Source organism: Carcharodon carcharias, chromosome 34 (genome assembly GCF_017639515.1).
Source record: "Carcharodon carcharias isolate sCarCar2 chromosome 34, sCarCar2.pri, whole genome shotgun sequence".
NCBI lineage: Eukaryota > Metazoa > Chordata > Chondrichthyes > Lamniformes > Lamnidae > Carcharodon > Carcharodon carcharias.
The window spans coordinates 22,522,122-22,546,256 of NC_054500.1; the positions used below are offsets into that span (position 1 = coordinate 22,522,122).

The 24,135-nt window shown below is 42.1% G+C and overlaps 1 protein-coding gene across 7 annotated transcripts in view; it reads left to right on the forward strand.

Annotated features, from left to right (window-relative positions):
• Positions 1-24,135, forward strand: part of pak4 (p21 protein (Cdc42/Rac)-activated kinase 4) — a 109,328-nt gene that overhangs the window by 34,743 nt on the left and 50,450 nt on the right. For 4 of the 7 annotated variants that reach the window (XM_041179375.1, XM_041179381.1, XM_041179377.1 and 1 more), the window contains exon 1: positions 23,097-23,269. The exons of the other annotated variants lie outside the window; for them this stretch is intronic. The gene's annotated coding sequence lies outside the window, so the exon portion shown is untranslated. Of the gene's footprint in view, positions 1-23,096; positions 23,270-24,135 lie in introns of those variants that run through there. 7 annotated transcript variants of the gene reach the window in all.

Sequence of the window (24,135 nt, forward strand, 5' to 3'; positions counted from 1 at the left end):
TTCTAAGGGGTATTTTCTCCTGGGTCAGAATTTGGCACCATGACCAATTTATTGTTGCATGCCTAGGGTATTCAAAGTCTTGCAAAATGCTGTATGTACTGGTAACTTGTTTGCCAATGGTTTGATTGTAGTAGAAGACTTATTTATATAGCACTCTTCACGAGCACCAGAAGTCTCAAAGCGCTTTACTGCCAATGAAGTACTTTTTAAAGTGTAATCGCTATTGTAATGTAGAAATTGTGGCAGCCAATATGTGCTCAGCAAACTTCCACAAACAGCAATGTGATAATGACCAGATAATTTGTCTCTTGTGACATTGATTGAGGGATGAATATTGGCTAGGACACAAGGGTTAACTCCCCTGCTCTTCTTCGACATAGCGTTGTGGGATCATTTATATCCACCTGAGCAGGCAAAAAGGGCCTCACCGTAACATCTTGTCCGAAAGACGGCATCTCCAACAGTGCCGTGCGCCCACAGTACCACACTGGAGCATCGGACTTGATTTCTTTTGTTGCCCGAAGTGAGACTTGCATTGCACACTGGATCTCAATGCTGTATTTCCACGGACACCATCTCCTTAAGGATTAGCAATGGCTCAAGGAGGCCACCTACCATTGTCTCAGGACAACTAGGGATAGGTAGTAACGCCAGCCTTACCAAACCCACCAACATCCCAAGAACAGAAAAGAATGCTGTTGTTTTCTCTTGTGGGAAAATCTAGAACTAGGGGTCATTGTTTAAAAATAAGGCGTTGTCTATTTAAGACAGATGAGGAAAGATTTCCTCTGAGAGTTGAGAGTCTTTGGAACTCTCTTTCTCAAAAGACGGTGGAGGCATAGTCTTTGAATATTTTTAAGGCAGAGGTAGATCTTGATAAGCAAGGGAGTAAAAGGTTATCGGGGTTGGCAGGAACATGGAGTTGATGTTAAAATCGGATCAGCTATGATCTTATTGAATGGTGGAGCGGGCTCGAAGAGCTGAGTGGCTTACTCCTCCTAATTCTTAAATCCGTACGTATGTGTGTTTGTCTGTTATTTAAAACAATTGAAAAAGTTGAGAAAACTCAATATCATACTCCTGAAACTTTGCCAACCATATTAGTGATTTAAGGTTTGAATTTTTATAACAATCCTTTCTTTGCCAAGAATAATGTTTCCAATGTTATCATTATGATAAATTGACTTTAGAAAACATAAGCAGTGGTATTATGAGCAATGTATTCTTTGAAAACATCTTAAATGTGGATAATTTCAGCTTTAGAGTTGAATTATGTATTGAACATTAAACTTATTTTGTTACCTTTTATAACCAATGAAATAAATAGACATATACTGGGTATCCAAAGTAGACTGACTTATTAGACTTTGTCCTGCATGGGACCGGAGGAACTATGGGCAGCAAGACTGCCACCGGCCTTAGTCCATTGCAATTTCTTTCGTTCAGCTTAGGGAGTGTCCTGTTCTTGAAGGTCCTCATATGTAATTCGCCAGGTCTTCTTTAGCCAGCCCTGGTTTCTTTTTCCATCTGGTAGTGGCCACTCTACTGTCAAGGAGGTACCAACCTGGTGAAGCTACAATACAGGGCCACTTCATGCCAAATAGTAGAAGCAGCATACGATAAACAGAGCTCAGAGGTTCCACAACCAGCAGATCAGTTCTAGGCTCTGCAGTCCTGTCTCATCCAGTCATGCATGGTGGTAGACAATTAAACAACTAACAGGAGGAGGTGGGTCCACAAATATCCCCATCCTCAATGATGGAGAAGCCCAGCACATCAGTGCAAAAGACCAGCTGAAGCATTTGCAGCCATCTTCAGCCAGAAGTGCTGAGTGGATGATCATTTTGCCTTCCTCCTGAGGACCCCAGCATCACAGATGCCAGTCTCCAGCCAATTCAATTCACTGCATGTGATTTCAAGAAACGGCTGAAGGCACTGGATAGTGCAAAGGTTATGGACCCTGACAACATTTCAGCAATGGTGCTGAAGACTTGTGCTCCAGAATTAGCTATGACCCTAGCCAACTATTCCAGTGCAGCTATGACACTGGCATCAACCTGGTAATGTAGAAAATTGCCCAGGTATGTTTGGTCCACGAAAAGCAGGACAAATCCAATCTTGCCGATACCGCTCCATCGGCCTACTCTCGATCATCAGCAAAGTGGTGAAAAGGGTGATCGATAGTGCTTTCAGGCAGCACTTATTCACCAATAGTCTGTTCACCAACGCTCAGTTTGGGTTCTGCCAGGACCACTCAGATCCTGACCTCATAACAGTCTTGATTTAAACAAGAAATTAACTCCAGAAGTGAGGTAAGAGTGACTGCCCTTGACAGCATTTGACCAAGTGTGGCATCAAGGACCCCTAGCAAAACTGGAGTGATAGGAATCGGGGGAAAACTCTCCATCAGTTGGAGTCATATGTAGTACAAAGGAAGATGGTTGTTGGATGTCAGTCATCTCAGTTCCAGGACATCACTGCAGGAGGTCCTCAGGTACTGTCCTAGGCCCAACTATCGCTGCATCATCAATGACCTTCCTTCCATCATTAGGTCAGAATTGGAAATGCTTGCTGATGATTCCTCAGATATCAAAACAGTCTGTGCCCATATGCAGCAAGACCTGGACAATATCCAGACTTGGACTGACAAGTGGCAAGTAACATTTGTGCCAGACAGCGACTATCTCCAACAAAAGAGAATCTAATGATCTCCCCTTTACATTCAATGGCATTACCGTTGCTGAATCCCCCACTATCAACATCCAGGGGGTTACCATTGACCAGAAATTGAACTGGAATAACCGTATAAATACCGTGGCTAGAAGAGCAGGTCAGAGGCTGGGAATTCTGCGCCGAGTAATTACCTGCCGACTCTCCAAAGCTTGTCAAGGCACAAGTAGAAAGTGTGATGGAATACTCTCCACTTGCCTGAATGAGTGCAGCTTCAACAACACTCAAGAAGCTCGACGCCATCCAGGTTAAAGCAGCCCACTTAATTGGCAGCCCATCCATCACCTTAAACATTCACTCCCTCCACTATCAATGCACAGTGGCAGCAGTATGTACCATCTACAACATGCATTGCAGCAACTTACCAAGGCTCCCTTGATAGCGCCTTCCAAGCCCGCGATCCCTACCACTTAGAAGGACAAGGGCAGCAAATGCTTGGGAACACCACCACCTACAAGTTCCCCTTCAAACCATACACCATCCTGACTTGGAAATACATCACCATTCCTTCACTGCTAGGTCAAGATCCTCGAACTCACTTCCTAACAGTGCTGTGGGTGTTCCTACACCATGTGGACTCACCATTCACAACGGCGGCTCTCCAACCTCACCTCAAGAGCAATTAGTGATGGGTAATAAACGTTGGCCTAGTTAGTGACGCTCACATCCCATGAACAAACAAAAAAAAATATCCTGCCAGTCTCAGCTGGCTGTCTCTCTTCACGATGTCTTGCAGGCACTCCTGACTAATTCCCTGTAGCACTTTGTTGATGATGCCTCTCCATGTGATACCCAGAGGCAATGCTGGAAAGACGTCCAACCTATGTGACACTTTTGCTGTTGTCTCCCATGTCTCACTGGCATAGATTGCAGTTGGTACTACTATAGACATGTAGAGTTGCAGCTTCATGGCCATGTTGATGGTGTTGGATGCCGATTCTTGTGTGGACTTTGATCTTTACATTGCCCTTTCTGGAGATGTTTCTCCCTAGCTAGGGGAAGTGGTCAATGTCCTTGATGTTCTATTGCCCAGTGGTGATGGGAGGGCCTTGTTGCCATCCATCTGGCACTGCCTTGGTCGTCTTGCAGTTGATGTGTAGACATAATAGAGGGAAAACATTAGAAATGCAGAGTATGTCCTTCAATATCATTTTTTAATTAATTCTTGGGATGTGGGCATTGCTGGCAAGGTTGGGTGTTGCCAATCCCTAATTGCCCTAATTGCTGTCCCTCCCAGCAATGCTAGATTTGGTGAGCTGCCGCCTTGAACCATTGTAGTCTGTGTGGTGTAGATAACTGTACTGGAAGAACTTGACTAGGGGTGTGGCTAGTTCAGGGGCACAAGTCTTCAGTCTACAGCTGCCATGTTGTCAGAGCCCACAGCCTTTGCTGTATCCAGTGCCTTCAGCTGTTTCTTGATATCACATGAATTGAAGTAAGTTGGCTGAAGACTGGCACCTGTGATGCTGGAGATCTTAAAAGGACTGCACGATGGGTCATCTGCTTGGCAGTTCTGGCGAAATAGGGTTACAAATGTTTCAGCCTCGTCTATTGCACTGAATTGCTGCGCTCCCCCATCATTGAGAATGGGAATCAGTAGGGAGAGAAGTTGTCATTTTTGATTTGTATCCATCAAAATAATTCATCCCAAATTTGTTAACCTGCGATTTCTCTTTTCCAGTGCTGACTGAGGTTTTTCAGCATTTTCTATGTTTCTGCTTTAACTAACACAGATGATTGGTGGTGTTATCATTAGGATTGCAACAAAACTGAAAGATCCCATGCCCATTTGACTAGTACAAACTACCTGGCATTATGATAAATTTTGTCTCTCCAAATTTGTATTTTGTTTAGAGAGGTCATTTTGAGTTGTGCATCATCGGGAAAATAAGACAGAAAATGCTGGAAATAATCCACAGGTCAGGCAACATCTTTAGAGAGAGAAATAGCATTCATGTTTTGGGTAGAAGACTGTCAGAAATAGGTGAGATACTGGTTGATACAGGTCAATCATTGCAAGGAGGTGCAATTTGAAATAATGAAGGTTACATTACATTAAGTTTTCTTGGTTAGTGAAATTGGCACCAAAATGCTAATTTACTCCAGCAATTGCACTACCTTAGGGTATTATTAGTAATTGCTTTACGTGACCTGATACTTTGGGGTTCCTTCTTGGATCCAGTCCCTTCGGCATCCTCCACACCCATTAAGGGCCTCTTGAGTAGGATGAATACCATGACCAGTGTCATAGCACCAGTTCATTCTTCCCTTTATCATATTAGATTTTACATTGCCAAATATTTGGAGCAATTGTCATGCTGTCCCTCCCAGCAATGCTAGATTTGGTTAGACAAGTTAGCAAACATTCTGTTAACTTAGCCAGCTGATATACCTCTTGTGCTTCTGTTCCAGGTTTCACAAGTGCCTACGTTGTTAATGCTGGTAGTCACTAGGCCATGAACCACCAGAAAATGTCATACTAAGCTGATAAATCATACAAAAGCAAGGCAGTTTTTGCTTTGGCAGCAATTGTGGACCAACTTGCGCTTCCTCTGGCTCTAGGAGAGTTAAATATCAATAAATGAAAACTGACATGCAAGGGACCAAGGCAGGAAAGAGCTGAAGTGTGGTGTAGGGTTCTTTGTCAGGGAGATACAGTAGGATACCACCTGCCTATCCAACTGGTCTTTCCTCATTGTCATATGAAAACTTTATATTTAAGCTCCAAATATGTAGAAGATTGGTGGTATCTATCCTTTAGCAGCAAAACTATAGAATAAACTTTCAATGCTGTGGTAAGGAAAAAGTGCCCAAATTTTGGTCCATCTATTGATTCTTTTGCTCCTCCTCCAGTTAATCCTGAGAGCTCACTTTCTTTGCTCCGTGTCTATTGACTAGTTTCTCAGCTGCACTTTCAATATGTAACAGTATATTGTAGCTTTGTCTAAAAATAGCTGTTGCCCTGGTGAGAATAATTGTTCCTCTTGTCTACGCAGTCCTGTGCCTTAGTACCTTTATTCAAGCACCTTCCTCGTTAACAGATAGCAATAATGTCAGCTCGACTCAAACATTTCTTTCAATGTCTGCCAGTGTGCGGTTTCATTGAGAATACGCATTTTAAACATCTTAAGTGCATGGGTTTGAAGACAAAGAACTGTGTGTAATCATTATTTTAAAAACAACTTCATTTAAATTGGGATTCCTAATTCTTTTGAAGGTAAGGAGTGAAAAATTATTTCTGAGTTTTATAATCCACATGTGATGGATTATAAATTGGTGCTTCATCCAGAATAGTTTTTCCTGACACATTACTTGAGTTTTATTTTTCACCAAGTGTTGAGTGGGTGAGTGACATCTACGTTTGAGAATTTAAAAACCTTAATGGTTTTTACTGGTCAGGAGTTTTAGTCTGGAATGTGTTTCATTTTTCTCTCTCCACATTTCAGTTGATCAACTCATTACGAGTGCCACCAGTTGGTTGCATTGTAAAAACACTACGCACTGTACTTGGCAAATTGACGAAGATGCTTTGTTCCAGAGTGTGAGGACCTGGCAATACAACAACTAGCATTCATGTTGCATATTTAATGTTCAAAAACATCCCACATTGCTTCATCAGAGCTGTAAACAAATTGACACTGAATAAAATAAGGAGATATGGGGAGGGGGGGTAAGTTAAGAAAGAAAAACAGAAAATGCTGGAAAAACTCAGCAAGTCTGACAGCATCTGCGAAGCGAGAAACAGAGTTGACGGACTCAAAATGTCACTTCTGTTTTTCTGTCCACAGATGCTGTCAGACCTGCTGAGTTTTTCCAGCATTTTCTGTTTTTCTTTCAGATTTCCAGCATCTGCAGTATTTTGCTTTTATTGGGGGGGGGGGGGGTAAATTATGTTGGTTTTTAAGGAGTATTTAAGGAGGAGAAGGGAAGTGGAGAGGCTGAGTAAGGAAATTCCAGAGTGTGGGGCTGTCATTAGCCACCTTCTACTGTTCGGGCATTGAGAGTAGATGATCAATCCAGGATTTTGTTTTCATCTTTGGTGTTCCTGCATGGTTTAAATATTCCTAACACTGCGCCCATGTTCATTAATTGACAAGTGTCTCACACTAGCCCATTCACCCAACTTTGAATTGGTCTGAATCATTAAATCCTCCCACCCCCCGCCACACCCTGCAATAAATTTTCATCATGAGTGAATCTACTCAAAGTTCCATTTAAATCCTTTTCTAAATCATAAATGGAAGTCCACAGGATTCATCCCAATATAGGTCCTTGTGGAACTTCACTCATGATCAGGGTGCATTTAGATTTACATCAGTTGCAACCCACTGTTAATGTCATTTCAATCTGCTATATATCCAACTCCATTGTTGTCCAGGGGGAGGCGGTGGCATAGTGGCATTGTCACTGGACTATTCCAGAGATCCAGCTTAATGCTCTGGGGACTCAGGTTCAAATCCCACCACAGCAGATGGTGGAATTTGAATTCAATATTAAAAAAAATCTATATTTCAAAGTCTAATGATGACCACGAAATCATTGTGGATTGTATTAAAAACCCATCTGGTTCACTAATGTCCTTTAGGGAAGGAAATCTGTTGTCCTTACCTACATGTGACTCCAGCCCCATCGAAATGTGGTTGACTGTTGAAGAAGGGCAATTAGGGATGGGCAATAAATGCTGGCCTAGCCCTTGAACGAATAAAAAAAATTCAGAACTGGACAGATCAGTACCTAGTGGTTTATTGACCCCCCCCCCAGGCTTGACTTCCAAAAGCCTGTAGGTTGTATTTGAAGATAAAACGGGGATAAGTTGCTGGGAAGAAATAAGAAATTAGATGCAATTTCAACATGCTGGACATGCAAGGAGGAGAAACTGAGAATTTGGAACGATTTCATTTTAATTTTAGGATTAAAAAAAGTTAAACTGCTGATGGATCTCAGCAGTCAGGATGGTGCTGGCTTTGTTTGTCTTGGGTAGTTGGGGGAGGAATCTAGGTGGTTTTATACTGCACTCTGGGACCAGAAACTTCAGCTCAACCTTGAGCCACTGATTGGGAAAATGTCGTCAAACCAGGGAACTGAGCCATTTTTCCTAATGTTTTACGATTAAGCTGGCCAGAGGCAAACTGTGCCTTAGTGCAGAATTTTCCTTCTTCAGTGACCTTGTGAATGTTCTGTGTTGCCCAGGGCATACTTCTTCCATTCAAAATGTCACCAGACTGCAAATTTATGAAGTTATTAAATGAGGGTTTCTAGACAAAATGTCTGTTCCCAGGCTGGTACTAACCAACAGGACAAAAGACAACTGGGAGATACCAGTAAGCGCTATTGAAATCATTACCATTTAAAACATTCAGAACTGCATCAAATCAGATGTGTACACTATGATTTTAACAACACTAGGGTTGAACCGTGGTTTTTGCAGAGTCGGCAGAGATCTGCCTCTGTCCTCAGAGATGGAGGAATGTTTGTTTAAAATGGGGGGCTTTGCGTAATCGTGCATCTGTACTGTGCTTATTACAAGTGTTCCACTAAAAATTAAGCCACTTACTAACCTTGGAGTTACTGGTTCACTGTTTAAAAACAAGCAAAAACAGACAGTTAAATCATGGCAATGTTTTAAAGTATGATTTGGTATATTGCTGTATGTGTTGCAGTTGAAACTGAAAATTTATACTTGCATCGCCCTTTTAAAAAAAAAGTTGTATTTTTTTTAAAAAAGGTATCTGGATATGTATGTTTAAGATAACTGGGTTTTGTTATGGACATTCAAGTGTAGTTAGGGTTTTTTAAATGAAGATATGGTTGCAAAACATCACGAACCAATCACACTGCACTGGTAATTGCATAAGTAACATCCTTGTGGTGAATTAAACCATAGTTTGAATTCACTTCTTTTCATTCTTGATCTTTCCATCCTCCTCAAATATATCTTCCAATGTTTACTCCAGCACTCTTCCCTCTAACTGCACTTATACTCTGTCATCTGACCATACATCATCCCCACTTATTGCCTATTCACCATCGCTGACAGTTCCACTGCCTTTTTCTCTAGTACTCCATTCAATACCTCTGCCTTGTTCTCATCTCTGTCCCTTCCAATTATCGTCTGATTCTCATCCCACCCCTCTCTTCCCTTTCTCTCTGCTGCTCAGTGTCCAATATTTTTTTCTACCTTCCTGTAAAAGCATCTAATTTATATTATGCCCAATTTGTGCGCTGTTTCTGTGAAGCATTCCTTGCTTTAGCGCAGTCATTAGGAGGCAAATGCAACAAAGCTTGGAGTGAGAAAAGGCCAATTAGCCCGTCAAACCCATGTCTTCCACAGTTCATTGAGGCTTGGTGTGATATCCCCCACACTGATCAACTTTAGATGTGTGGCTAAATGCCAAGTGAATCAAACATATTTTAGTACCTTGTGGTTCAATTCCTTTGTACCCCCTAGCAAGCTGCACAAGACATTAAAAGCCACGTACAACACACAAAATTGTTGTTGGTTATTATTGAATTGCTATATTAAATGGAGCAGTGACAGGATTGTGCTGGACTGTGGTACTGTTTAGAACATTGGATAGAGAACATGATTGCATTCATATAAAACACATTTTACATACTCAGGATGTCCCAAAGTGTTCCACAGTCAATTAATTGCTTTCAAACTGTAGTCAGTGATGTAGACAAACACACCAACCATGTGTGTAAGATCCCACAAACAGCAATATGATAAATGACCAATTAATCTGTTGGCCATGGAACCAAGGGAGCACTCTGATCCTCAAAGTTCCATGGAACGTTTTTGTGTCCACCAGGTTGAGATGTGGTTTAATGCTGCATCTGAAAGTTGGCACTCTTGACTATTCACCAGTGCCTCAGTATTACACTGAAATGTTGACCTGTAATAAGGCAAGAGGTGCTGCAATGGAACCAAACTTCAGCTTATTCAGAGTGCTCTACATTCCTATACTTATAGGGCTGTACTAGAATAAAGTTCACAACTATCTATGAAGCATTCTCATTTCCCAGCCCCCATTCTCTCCTTTCCTGTTTCTGGTGTACTGTTGCTTCCCCAATATCTGTGGTTGTGTTAGAGAGGCTGAGCATTTATTCTTACCCTCTGGAATTTTGAATGTGCTAAAATGGGTTTCTCATTTGCAATTATCTTCTGGATTTATATCCATCTTTTTTAAAATGAATAATATCCAGACATAGCTTCACAGAGGAGAGAAGGATGGAGTGTGTGACCATTGTGATGTGGGGAAGCTGCTGCTTGGATCCATCTAACTCCGTTGGACCAGAGTTACACAATTTCATTGTTTGCTGGGGAAGGAGGTAGTGGATGACCAAGTCACATGATGAGTGAGCTGAACACCAATAACACATTTCAGTTTAAAAATATTGAAAGGTTAAATTGAAGGCTTGGGCTCTCATCTCTAGAAAAGAGAAGGCTGAGGGATGACCTGAGAATAGTTGAGGTGATCGGCATAGATTTAAGGGAAAGTTAGCTAAATACAAGAGGGAGAGGGAATAAAAGGATATGCTGATGGGTTGAGATGAAGAGAAGCAGGGGGATCATGTAGAGCATAAACACTGGCTTGGGCTAGTTAGGTCAAATGGCCTGTTTTTCTTTAATTCTTTCATGGGATGTGGGCGTTACTGGCTAGGCCAGCATTTATTGCCCTTCGCTAATTGAGAAGATGGTGGTGTGCTGCCTTCTTGAACCCCTGCAGTCCATGAGTTGTAGGAACACCCAGTGTTGTTAGGAAGGGAGTTCCAAGTTTTTGACCCAGCAACACTGAAGGAATGACAACATAGTTTCAAGTCAAGATGGTGTATGACTTGGAGGGGAACCTGCAGGTGGGGGTATTTCCATGCATCTGCTGCCCTTGTCCATCTAGGTGGTAGAGGTTGCGGTTTAGAAGGTGCTGTCGAAGGAGCCTTGGTGAGTTGCTGCAGTGCATCTTGTAGATGGTGTACATTGCTTCCACCGTGTGTCAGTGGTGGAGGGAGTGAATTTTTAAAAAGGTGATGGGTGAGCTGCTTTATCCTGGATGGTGTTGAGCTTCTTGAGTGTTGTTGGAGCTGCACTCATCCAGGCAAGTGGAGAGTAATCCATCACATTCCTAACTTGTACCTTGTGTATGGTGGACAGGCTTTAGGAAGTCAGGAGGTAAGTTACACGCCACAGAATTCGTGGCTTCTTAACTGCTCTTGTAGCCACAGTATTTATATAGCTGGTCCAGTTCAGTTTCTGCTCAATGGTAACCCACCAGGATGTTGATAGCGGGGGATTCAACAATGGTAATGCCATTGAATGTCAAGGGGAGATGGTTAGATTCTCCCTTGTTTTTCTGCTGTATACTCAAAGTAACTCCATGTATGATTGAATTTTACATTGTTTTATGGAGAGACAAGTGCGTCCAAGACTGGTATTTTAAACTTAAATAAGGGCAATTATGAGGGCATGAAAGCAGAGCTAGCTAAAATGAACTGGCAAATGAGGCTAAGGGATAGGTCAATAGAGATGAGGTGGCAGACATTTAAAGGGATATTTCAGAATACACAATAGATGCATTCCAATGAGAAAGAAAAACTCCAATGGAAGGACCCACCATCTGTGGTTAACTAAAAAAAGTTAAAGACAGTATCAAACTTAAAAAGAAAAAGCAAATAATTGCGCAAAGATGGGTGGCAGGTCCGAAGATTGAACAGAATATAAAGAACAGCAAAGAATGATAAAAAAATTAATAAGGAGGGAAATATTGGAGTATGAGAGAAAGCTAGCTAGAAATATAAAGATGGATAGTAAAAGTTTCTATAGTTTGTTAAATAAGAAAAGAATTAACAAAGTGAGTGTTGATCCTGTAGGAATTAACAATGGAAAGTAGGAGATGGCAGATGAACAGGTATTTTGTATTAGTCTTCATGATAGAGGATACAAGTAATTCCCCAGAAATATCTGTAAATCAGGAAATGATAGGGACAGAGGAACTCAGGAAAACTACAGTCACCAGGGAAATGGTATTGACCAAATTGTTGGAGCTGCAGGCTGACAAATCCCCAGGTCCTGATGGACTTCATCCTAGAGTCTTAAAAGAAGTGGCTGGGGAGATAGTTGATGCGTTGCTTTTATTTTTTCAAAATTCCTTAGATTTGGGGAAGGTTCCATTAGATTAGAAAATAGCAAATGTAACATCTTTATTCAAAAGGGAGGGAGAAAGAGAACAGGAAACCACTGGCCAGTTAGCTTAACATCTGTCATAGGGAAAATGTTAGAAGCTATTATTAAAGATGTTATAGCATGGCACTTAGAAAAAATCAAGGCAATCAAGCAGAGTCAACATGGCTTTGTGAAAGGGAAATCATGTTTAACCAATTTTTTGGAATTCTTTGAAGGAGTCAGATGTGCTGTGGATAGAGGGGAACTGGTGGATGTACTGTACTTAGATTTCCAGAAGGTAGTTGATAAGGTGCCACATCAAAGATTATTGCGGAAAACAAAAGCTCATGGTGTAGGGGGTAACATATTGGTGTGAATAGATTGGCTTGCTAATAGGGAACAGAGTTGGTGTATATGGGTCTTTTTCTGGTTCGCAGGATGTAACAAGTGGTGTGCCACAGGGTTCAGTGCTGGGGCCTCAACTTCTTGCAAGTTATATAAATGACATGGATGAAGGGACTAAAGGTATGATTGTTAAATTTGCTGAAGACACAAAGATAGGTAGGAAAGTAAGTTGTGAAGAAGACATAAGGAGGCTACAGTTCTGATGAAGAGTCATACGGACTCGAAACGTTAACTACGTTCCTCTCCGCCGATGCTGTCAGACCTGCTGAGTTTTTCCAGCTATTTTTGTTTTTGTACCATTACTTCACATGTCCAGAGTAAAGAGTTAGGACCTTCAGCTGTCTCCTTGGATCTTTTGGCTTCACGCAAGTCTATTTTGCTTTAAGTCTGCTTCCTGTAGCTTTCTCTGCTCCTTACTTTTAACTTCACTGAACAGGACCTGTTTTCTATCCCTTCCCTTGTTCCTTTACTTAATTTAAACATCATCTTGGGACCTTTCTCCTTTTCCTTTAGGACCTGCTCCCTGCAATTTTCTGTCCCCTGTGTCCAGTTTCTCCTAGCACCTGCTTCCAACTGAACTAAAACTGCTGTTCTGTCTCTGAAGGCCCCCTGTTGCTAGGCAACAGCACAGTTTTCCCTACTTTGAGTCATAAACCTCATTAGAATGCAGGTATGCAAACAAACTCCTCCAGAGCTGCCGGCATTAGTTTAAAGTGAAACTAAAACTCAGATTCCCATTACACAAAAATATAGAAATATAAATTAGCCTTAAAGCTAAAACTTGTCCCTAAAATCTACAAATACAAATATACCTTACTTAAACTACCTCTAGTTCCTAACAAGGTACAGCAAGTAATGTTATCATTCACTGCGGGGGGGAATTGATTACAAAAGTAGGGATGTTATGCTTCAGTTGTATGGGGCACTGGTGAGATCACACCTGGAGTACTGTGTATGGGATTGGTCTCCTTATTTATGGAAGGATGTAAATGTGTTAGAATCAGTTCAAAGAAGGCTTACTAGACTAATACCAGGAATGGGGAAAGGTTGGACAGACTAGGCTTGTTACAGACTCGAAACATCAACTGTATCCATCTCCACAGATATTTCCAGGTATTTTTGTTTTTGTTCTAGGTTTGTATCTGCTAGAGTTTAGAAGAGTAAGAGGTGACCTGATTGACACCTTTAAGATCCTGAGGAATCTTGACAGGGTGGATTTGGAGAGGATGTTTTCTCTTGTGGGAGAATCTAGAACTAGGGGGTCATTGTTTAAAGATGAGGGGTCGCTCATTTAAGACAAATGAGACATTTTTTCTCTGAGGGTCAAAAGTCTCTGGAACTCTCTTCCTCCAAAAGACAATGGAAGCAGAGCCTTTGAATATTTTTAAGGCAGAGCTAGATAGATTCTTGACAAGCAAGGGGGTGAAAGGTTATCAGGAGCAGGTGGGAAATGTGGAGTTGGGGTTGCAACCAGATCAGCCATGATCTTATTGAATGGTGGAGCAGGCTTGAGCGGCCAAGTGGCCTATTCCTCCTAATTGGTGTGTTTGTATGTAACCATGTAACAAGCATATAATTAGAGACCTTGATCAGGTCACCTTTGTCCCAGAACCAGGGCAGAAACTGAACTGAAGGGATTTAAAAAGAATTGTGTGAATTATGAATGTAGCTGCAGCTGCCTCCCATACATTTAATTCTGCTCTCTGCTCAGCCCACCATGAGAGAATTGGTAGCTTGGCCTAAATAGCCAAGTGGTTATGGTACTGGGTTTGTAACCCCAAGATCAAGAGTTCAAATCTCCCAATAGCAAAACTATGAGAGAATTGGTTGTGTCCTGTCTCTGACAGGGCTCGTTGGAATCAAACCACACTGGCCGTCCACACTGCCAGCTTTTTTTTCTCTTTTAATTTGTGTGTTAGGATAATTACTAAGTAAGGCTGCTGTAAATTGGTTTGGGGTATTGAGGTAGGTAAATGCTCCAGAGAAGCTTATATGCTTGATATCTATAGTTCTATGTGGGAGCATTAGCTCTGAGCTTGAGCCTTGTTTTGCGAGCCTAAGCCTCTCCTCCTTTCCCTCTGCCCTCCATCAGCTTTTATGTGCATGCACAAATAGTGAAAGAGAGCCATATTTGTATGTCCTGCATTTTTAAAAAATTCATTCATTCATGTAATGTGAGCATTGCTGGCTAGGCCAGTGTTTATTGCCCATCCCTAATTGTCCTTGAGAAGGTGGTGGTGAGCTTTCTTCTTGAACCGCTGCAGTCCATGTGGTGTAGGTATATCCACAGTGCTGTTGGGGAGGGAGGTTTTTTTAATTTACTCACGGGATGTTGGCTGGGCCAGCATTTATTGCCCATCCCTAGTTGCCCTTGAGAAGGAAGTGCTGAGCTGCCTTCTTGAACCGCTGCAGTCCACAGTGCTGTTAGAGAGGGAGCTGCAGGATTTTAACCCAGTGACAGTAAAGGAACGGTGATATGTTTCCAAGTCGGGATGGTGAGTGTCTTGGAGGGGAACTTCTAGGTGGTGGTGTTCCCATCTATCTGCTGCCCTCGTCCTTCAAGATGGCAGTGGTTGTGGGTTTGGAAGGTGCTGTCGAAGGAGCCTTGGCAAATTCTTGCAGTGCATCTCTTAGATGGTACACACTGCTGCTACTGTGCGTTGGTTGTGCATGGAGTGAATGTTTGTGGATGTGGTGCCAATCAAGCAGGCTGCTTTGTCCTAGATGGTGTCAAGCTTCTTGAGTGTTGTTGGAGCTGCACTCATCCAGGCAAGTGGAGAATATTCCATCACACTCCTGATTTGTACCTTTTAGATGGTGGACAGGCTTTAGGGAGTCAGGTGATGAGTTACTTACCACAAGATCCCTAGCTTCTGACCTGCTCTTGTAGCCACAGTATTCATATGGCTAGTCCAGTTCCGTTTCTGGTCAATGGTAATCCCCCAGGATAATGATAGTGGGGTATTCAGCAATGGTCATGCTATTGAATGTCAAGGGCGATGGTTAGGTTCTCTCTTGTTGGAGATGGTCATTGCCTGACACTTGTGTGGCACGAATGTTACTTGCCACTTGTTAACCCAAGCCTGGATATTGTCTAAGCCTTGCTGAATTTGGACATGGACTGCTTCGGTATCTGAGGAGTGGTGAACATTGTGCAATCATCTCAAAACATCCCCACTTCAGACTTTATGTTGGAAGGAAGGTCATTGATGAAGCAGTTGAAAATGGTTGGGCCTAGGACACTACCCTGAGGAACTCCTGCAGTGAAGTCCTGGAACTGAAATGATTGAGTTCCAACAACCACAAACATCTTCCTTTGTGCTAGGTATGACTCCAACCATCAGGGAGTTTTCTCCCTGATTCCCATGCCTCCAGTTTTGCCAGGGCTCCTTGATGCTACACTCGGTCAAATGCTACCTTGATGTCAAGCGGGAGTCACTCTCACCTCACCTCGGGAGTTCAGCCCTTTTGTCCATGTTTGAACCAAGGCTGTAATGAGTCAGGAGCTGGGTGGCCCTGGCCAAACTGAGCATCAGTAAGCAGGTTTTGGTAAGCAAGTGCTGCTTGATAGCACTATTGATGACCCTTTCCATCACTTTACTGATGATCAAGAGTAGATTGATGGGGCAGTAATTGGCCAGGTTGAATTTGGCCCACTTTTTGTGTACAGGACATACCTGGGCAACTTTAAACATTGCTGAGTAGATGCCAGTGTTGTAGCTGCACTGGAACAGCTTGGCTTGGGGCACGGCAAGTTCTGGAGCACAAGTCTTCAGCACTATTGCCGGAATATTGTCAGGGCCTTAAGGCTGAGATGAATCATCCACTTGGCACTCCTGGCTGAAGATTATTGTAAATGTTTCAGCCTTATCCCTTGCACTGGTGTGCTAGGGTCCTCCATCATTGAGGATGGGGATATTTGTGGAGTCTTCTCTTCCATTGAGTTGTTTAATTACCCCCCACTATTCATGACTGGATGTGACAGGACTGCAGAGCTTGGATCTGATCCGTTGGTTATGGAATCGCTTAGTTCTGTCTATCGCTTGCTGCTTATGCCTCTTGGCACGCAAGTCATCCTGTATTGTAGCTTTGCCAGATTGACACCTCATCTTTAGGTATGCCTGGTGCTGCTCCTGGCGTGCCCTCCAGCACTCCTCATTGAATCAGGGTTGACCCCCTGGCTTGATGGTAATGGTCGAGTTGGGTATATGTTGGGCTTTGAGGTTACAGGATGTGGTTGAGTACAATTCTGCTGCTGCTGATGGCCCACAGCACCTCATGGTTGCCCAGCCTTGAGTTGCTACATCTGTTCGCAATCTGTCCCATTTAGCACCACACAACATAATAGAGGATATCCTCGATGTGAAGATGGGACCTCATCTCCACAAAGACTTATTGGTCACTCCTACTGATACTGTCATGGACAGATGCATTTGCGGCAGTCAGGTTGGTGAGGATGAGGTCAAGTATGTTTTTCTCTCTTGTTGGTTCTGTCATCACCTGTCACAGCCCCAGTCTAGCAGCTATGTTATTTAGGACCCAGCCAGCTTGGTCAGTAGTGGTGCTACTAAGCCACTCTTGGGATGGACATTGAAGTCCCCACCCAGAGTACATTCTACGCCCTTGCCACCTTCGGTCCTTCCTCCAAATGATGTTCAACAATGAGGAGCACTGATTCATCATGCTGACTTTATACCACTGTGCTGCAACCTCTGGTGGGTCTGTTCTGCCAGTGGGTCAGGACATATCCAGTGATGGTGATGTCTGGGACATTATCTGAGAGGTATGATTCTGTGAATATGACTATGTCAGGCTGTTGCTTGACTAGTATGTGAGACAGCTCTCCCAATTTTGGTACTAGCCCCCAGATGTTAGTAAGGAGGACTTTGCAGGGTCGACAGGGCTGAGATTGCCATTGTTGTTTCCGGTGCCTAGGCATTTGTTGATTTTTAAATTCTATCCTATTCACTTAAGACTGGATTGTCTCTAAAAGCCGCAGGAATAACTGTTGGTGCAGTGAGTAAGATTATTGTTTTTTTGCTTTAACTGTTGTGTGGTTCAGTAAGCAGACATTGGCACCCTGTGAAGATAGTTTTATATAGTATTGCTCACTGGCTTCCTTCCTTAGAAGTTGACACTTTAATTGGTCTTAAGCAGCATGTGCACCATTGCATAATGATACTGTAACCTTTTTTTGTCATTCAAACTTTCTTCCTTCAAAAACTTTGTGAGCGGTTTGTAGAGTTACATTGAATTTTACAGGCCATTTGGCCCAATTGGTTTGTGCTGATAGTTATGCTCAAAGAACCTCAACATATTTCTCAATCCCTTTCTCCCTCAGTGTTATCTAGCTTCCCTTAAATGAGCCTATGTTATGTGTCTGAACAATTCCATGTGGTGGCAAATTCTACTTTTTGGTGAAGAAGTTTCTCCTGAATTGCTTTTATGTTTATTAGTGACTATTATATTTATAATTTTAGACCCCCCCCATGTTAATTGATTTGGGATGTTTCTGAAAAACAACGAATAATGCATATGAATGCATTCTTTTTTTCATTGCTCGATTCTGAAATATGTTAAGTGTGCCCCACAAATACAAGGAGAAATATTCAACATATATTTGTGGTTTTCTAGTGTCTACTTGGCAGAGCAACATGACTGTGATAGCTCCTGTAATACTGTTATAAAAGCAAAATACTGCGGTTGCTGGAAATCTGAAACAAAAACAAAAATAGCTGGAAAAACTCAGCAGGTCTGACAGCATTTGTGGAGAGGAGTACAGTTAACGTTTGGAGTCTGCAATACTATTGCTGATATCTTTCTCAATGCACAGTGCTTGACGTTACTTGATTAGATGCATAATGCATCCACTGCAAAACGGTCAAGACTACGGCACTGTCCGTTGCATGAAACCCCTCTGGTTGATGCATTCTGTTTGAAGTGTAGCAATGAGAGGAGCCCCACGGAGCTCCAGGAAGAGCATGAGAAAGAAGAGCGCTGCTAATTTTAATCTTAGTTTCCTAAACCAGCTGGAACTGGCTGGCATTATCAGTTGTATTCTTGACATCCAGTGCTTCAGCTGGGTTTAACAAGCACTTCAAGGAGAATGACAAGCTGTGGGGGGAAGGGAAGTGGGGGGGAAGATGGAATACTTTCCTAGTGAGATGAGATGTTAAACCGACTGCCGTTGAAGTAAAAGATCTTGAAGCGCTATTTGAAGAAGAGCAGGAAAATTTCTCCGGGTGCTCTGGACCAGCATTGATCCCTCAGCCTCCAAAACGGATTAACTGGTCATTTACTTCATTGCTGTTTCTGGCCTTTTGCTGTATAGAATTAGCGCGATTACTACGTGACTACACTTCAAAAAAATAGTTCCTTCTTTGTGAAGCACTTTGGGACATCCTAAGGATGTGAAAAACGCCACAATATAGTGCACTGCTTTTCTGTGATGGTGTGATTTTGTGTACAAGGGTGAACAGACTTAATGGGCTGATTGGCCTTTACAACTCCGTGCTTGTATATCCAAGAATATTTCACTTCGGAAAAATCTTTTTAAGTTTACCGTAATTCTCCCCCCCTCTTCAAAGTAGCCTTCTCCTTTAGATGGCAGAGTCTAAAGTATTTGGAAACTCCAGTCTGAGCAAAGCACTAATTGGAGGATAACTGTTCTGGCAATCTACTTGCATTGCACAGTTGAACACTGATTAATGAGCACTTTAATTGAGGCACCTGGAGGAATAATTCTACCTTTTCTTCATTCCCTCGTGCTGTCAGTAAAGTTTTTTTGAGTGATATTCTATGAATGAAGTGCACTTGCAATAAGTGGGAGTTAATCTCAAATTGAACATGATTTATGAAACTGGCACAAGGCTGGGATTTTTCCCTCGCAACCGCCTGTAAATTTTGCTTGTCAAAAAAAAAATCGCTCTGTTTGGAAATTCATCACTGTAAGATAATTTTTTCTCAGCTTGTTAGCCAAACTAAAATGTATTTTGCTCCATAAATCTAATATTAGCAACTGGCAGAGAGACAAGAGAAGCTCTTGTGCAAAAATAAATCTAGCCACTGTAGTTGGACAATGAACAGCAGCAATATGTAAACACAGCGGAGTGCCACGGGGCAGACTGAATAACGGAGTCTTTGAAGAGTTGCCCTTGTGTGGGAGGGGAGATCCCTGGAGTGATGGTGTGACATGCAAGGCACTTGCAATTGGGGATGATGTGGAGGACCAGTTTTATCATAAACTTATTTAGTGCAACAATGCCAGTATTCCATTGGAAAATTTAATTAGTGTGCATAGAATTATAGAACAATACAGCACAGAAGGAGGCCATTTGGTGCATCATGTCTTTTCCAGCCCTTTGAAAAACCTACCCGGTTAGTCCTCTGCTGTTTCCTCATAGCAATGTAAAATTTTCCCCTTCAAATGTTTGTCCAGTTTGCTTTTGAATGTGACTGTTGAATCTGTTTCCAACACCCCTTCAGGTAGTGCATTCTAGATTATAACCACTCTCTACATAATTCTTTTCACCCATCTTCCTCCGGTTCTTTTGCCAATTTTGCAAACCTGTGCCCCCTGGTTACCAACCTGTCTTCCACTAAAAACAGCTTCTCATTATTTACTCTTATCAAAACTTTTCATGATGGTGTGTTTTAATATGCAACAGTCAAGCAACTGCCATCATTGACATATGTGAAAACATCAGTACTTGCCCCTAGTGTTATACAGTTCAAAATTACTCTCTTCAGACACAACCTATGTCTGAAGGGGCAAAATAGGTAATGTGAATTTATATATGGATGCTTTACAAGAAGGTACATAGTATATTAAAACATAACATAAAACTTCTGCTGTATTGAAATCCCAGTAAAAGCGCTGAAGTACTTCTGTGTATTGGTGAGTTATTGAAAGTGCTCTACTGTGACTTAGCTTTGTGTTTCAATCCCACCACCCCCACAGTTGCAGTTTCTCTAAAAAGTGAGCTAAAGAAGCGTAGCTTTTGGACGGAAGGGTCATCCACTTGTTGAAGAAATTAAAGTTACTTCTATTATCAAGGCAGTTATAATTTCAGGATACCAAAATTCGTGAGCCAACTCCTAGTGATTAAACTGCTAAATTCACCTCCCTTAATCCAGCAGCTCTAGAACTCTTGCCGCCAGAATAAGAGTTATATTTAGAAATTTAAATGGCAAACTGGCATATGAATGCTTGTTTATTGGATTCCATGTTTAAAATGGTGTCCATTTGAAAGTAGCTTACATCTTAAAATGCTTTTTTTAGTGATTTGTAATTTAGTTGCTGTCTGTATTTTAGTTTCTGCCAGTTCCAGTTGTGTTTAAACATAAACTCCCTATTGAAATGATTGTGCCATTTTTTGCATTGTAACTATTCATGTGACTCCAGCAATCTACATTGTGAAACCAAGCCATTAAAACCCTTATGCCCCTGGGCTGCCTGCTAATAAGGACATTACAATTGGCCTCTGCTGAGCAAGAGGACAATCAGCCAGGGTTTCTGCTCAAACAAAAACAGAATTACCTGGAAAAACTCAGCAGGTCTGGCAGCATCGGCGGAGAAGAAAAGAGTTGACGTTTCGAGTCCTCATGACCCTTGTTGATTTCAAGGATGTGGATCAGTGAGAGATCTAGTTTGGCTGTATTATCCACTAGCTCCCACCACCGCTTTGGATAAATGGCCTGACAATCCTCGCTTGTGTGTAGACATGACAAATGGCCACTGGTTAAAGCAGCAGAAAGTCTGAGTAAGTGGAGCTGGATAAAAGTTAACACCGTTGGGAGGGAGAGGGGTACCTAAGCAAATAGTAAAGTCCACCATACCTTAATTCTTCCACCCACTTGTCCTCTAGCCCCTTCTTAGCTGAAAACTGATTCTTCTGCAGTGTGCTGCATCAATGAAGAAAAAAAGTGAGGTCACTGCTCTCTTTAACCCTCAGCAGTGGGCTTCTAAACCCATTCCCATCTGTTTGGTGCATTTTCCATCAGAATACCAGCTTGCTGTCAGGCAAAATAATATTTATGCTGCCAATGCACAACTCTGTTGTCAGGCAAATAATAACGTGATCTTGGAGACAGTGGTACAGACTGCAGGTTAATTGTGTGCTCTCATGTTCCGCATGCATGGGTCAGATTTATGAGATCTGTAGATGTCACTTTTTTTTTGTTTCATGAGATTTAATGACCTGTTCTCCAGTGGTTATTTAAAGTTTGGGAACGCAACACAAGAAGAGTGAGCCAAGATGATACTGGAGACTGAAACTTCAGACTGAAACTTCATATTCTCAAAGCTGTCCTCCATTGCACGTCCCGCCTGCTTGATCTGGTGGTTCAGTTGGAATTTTGTTTTCATTCTCCCATTTGAGGTACCCATTGTCAGCATCAGGCATTCAGTGATGTTATAATACAACAGGTACAGAGTAAGACTTCTACTCTGCCTCGACATGTGCCAGTCCTGACCTCAAGACATTTTTTCCATACCAGCCATCCCGAATGAGATTGCCAATGAGTCCAGGGGCACTCTTATGCTGTTGGGCTGTGCCTACTGAATTTGCATTTCTAGATTGTTTGTCTTGACCTTAGGATGTCCCAAAGCACTTTACAGACAGTAAAGTACTTTTTGAAGTGTAGTCACTCTTGTAATGTAGGAAACTCAGCAGCCAACTTGCATATACCAAGCTCCCACAAATGATGATTATGTTCATTGAGAGATAAACATTGTCCAGAAAATGATGCAGAGCTCCCCTGCTCTTCGAAATAATGCAATGGGATCTTTCAAGTCCACTTGAGAGGCTAGAAGATTCTAAAACTAGGAATGAAAAGTACAAGATAATAAACCCAATAAAGAATTCAGGAGAAAATGTTTTACCCAGAGTGTGATTGAATGTGGAACTCGCTAGCATATGAAGTAGTTGAGGTGAATAGCATAGAAGTAATTAGAAAAGTACATCACATGAGGGAGAAAGGAATAGAAGGATATGCTAATTGGGTTAGATGAAGTGGGATGTTAGGCTGCTGTGGAGCATAAACACCGCATGGACCAATTGGACTGAATGGTTTGTTTCTTTATTTTGTACATGGTATAATATCAGTAATGGTAAAGATCCATGGCAGTATTTGAAAAGCTCTCTCCAATATGGTACTGCACACTACTGCCAAAAAATCTAACCAGTCATGTATTTCAATGGTGCTTGTGGGAGCTTGCTATGCACAGAATGGCTGGCATCTTTGCCAGGCTGATGACAGTCATAGCACTTTAAAATAAATCCATTATACAGAGAACACTTGGCTTTTGAGAGATGTAATTGTAAAACTACAGATCTTTCCGCCCCATTCTCTTTGTACAGTTTAGTTAAGCCCATGCTGATTATAGGGAGAGAAGTATATGGCTGTCAGCTACTGAACTTTCTAGTCATTGCACAGGAAGGAGTACGATTCTGGACTAATTTATGAAATCAAACAGGACAGTTTTTTTTGGAGATGAACGCCTCCTCATTAATCTGCAGCTCCTGGATTGCTCTGTTGCTTTGTGTGAAGACTGTCTCTGCTGTCGTCAATTCCCATAACACTCCTAGGATCACTTGTGCTGGGCTCTGGTGACAGAAGAATGAAAAGATTAGTTTTAGCAGAGCCTGCCTGGGAGTAAAGCAGAATCCAGCTCGGGCACTGAGTATTGTAAGATTCAAAGCTGTGAAACTCCACTCCTGCGGTTTGTGCTTGATGAAGGGGCGTAGCTATGCTTTGGCAAACGTCATGAAACTTGTTTTGAGTGGTTAAAGGACCGGACCAACGAAACTGGTGTAACATAATCCCTGTGACTATAGGGAAAACATTGACCTCTTTATCTGGGAGGCTGAAAGGAATATGAGGAAATGATTCTGTCTTACAAAGTGTCCAAAATTCCTGCCGCCGTGAAGACAAAAGCTGGTCAATTTCTGAAGGAATTAGCGAGTTTGTGAGGTAAGTGCCTGCCCTTTACTGAAAGTTGAGCCTTTAATCCTGTTTTGTTTTTTTGGATAGTGTCGGAGAACTATCTGTTAATGAGTCACCGATTAAACACAGCATGGCTGTGAAAAATGCCGAGTGAGGCCCAGCAAAAGCTGCTGACATAAAGAGAGCCTGCACCTTCATTACCCAGCAATAGCAGGAAATAAATCCTCCGCCAGTTTTGATTGTTTGTGTTTTTTTCTTCTTGTACTGGAGACGTGAGGAGTTTACATAACATGTTAAGAGTTTTAATGGGGAAAGTGCTGGGTGATTTTCCCTGTGGATGAGGACCTTGTGTATATGGAAGGAGCGGATGAAATATGAGCTCACCGAACCCTTTAAACTCATCAGCAGTTGAGGCATTGTGATAGAATTCCACAGGGACATAGTCTCCCTGCACAGACGCACACTCCACATTCACAAGCACACTTGCATTCATTCACACTTACTCTGTCACACACACCGTGTCTCTATTTGCCTCATCACATTGAGCTTTTCAAAAGCTGGATTGGGTGTATTGTATTGGGTGTATTTTCCACAGAACTAATTAATTTCTCTTCCGCCTTTTTTGGCTCTTTCTCTTGAGGGCATTGATTTATGCAGGGTTAAGTTTTATTGGCTGTACTCAATCTTCAGTACCCCACCAAAGTGGCTGTTTATTAGGAAAGCCCACCTAGTGAGTTCTACCAAGCTATAAGAGAGTGGAAGGGAATGCACCTAAGTCCAACCCTGTCATCACCACCCTGTTTTAAACATCTTTGGCAATTATTTGTCTTTTTAATAGTAGCCACTGATTGGAGCTCTTGTCCACTGCCTAGATGTTGTTTTCACTCACCATT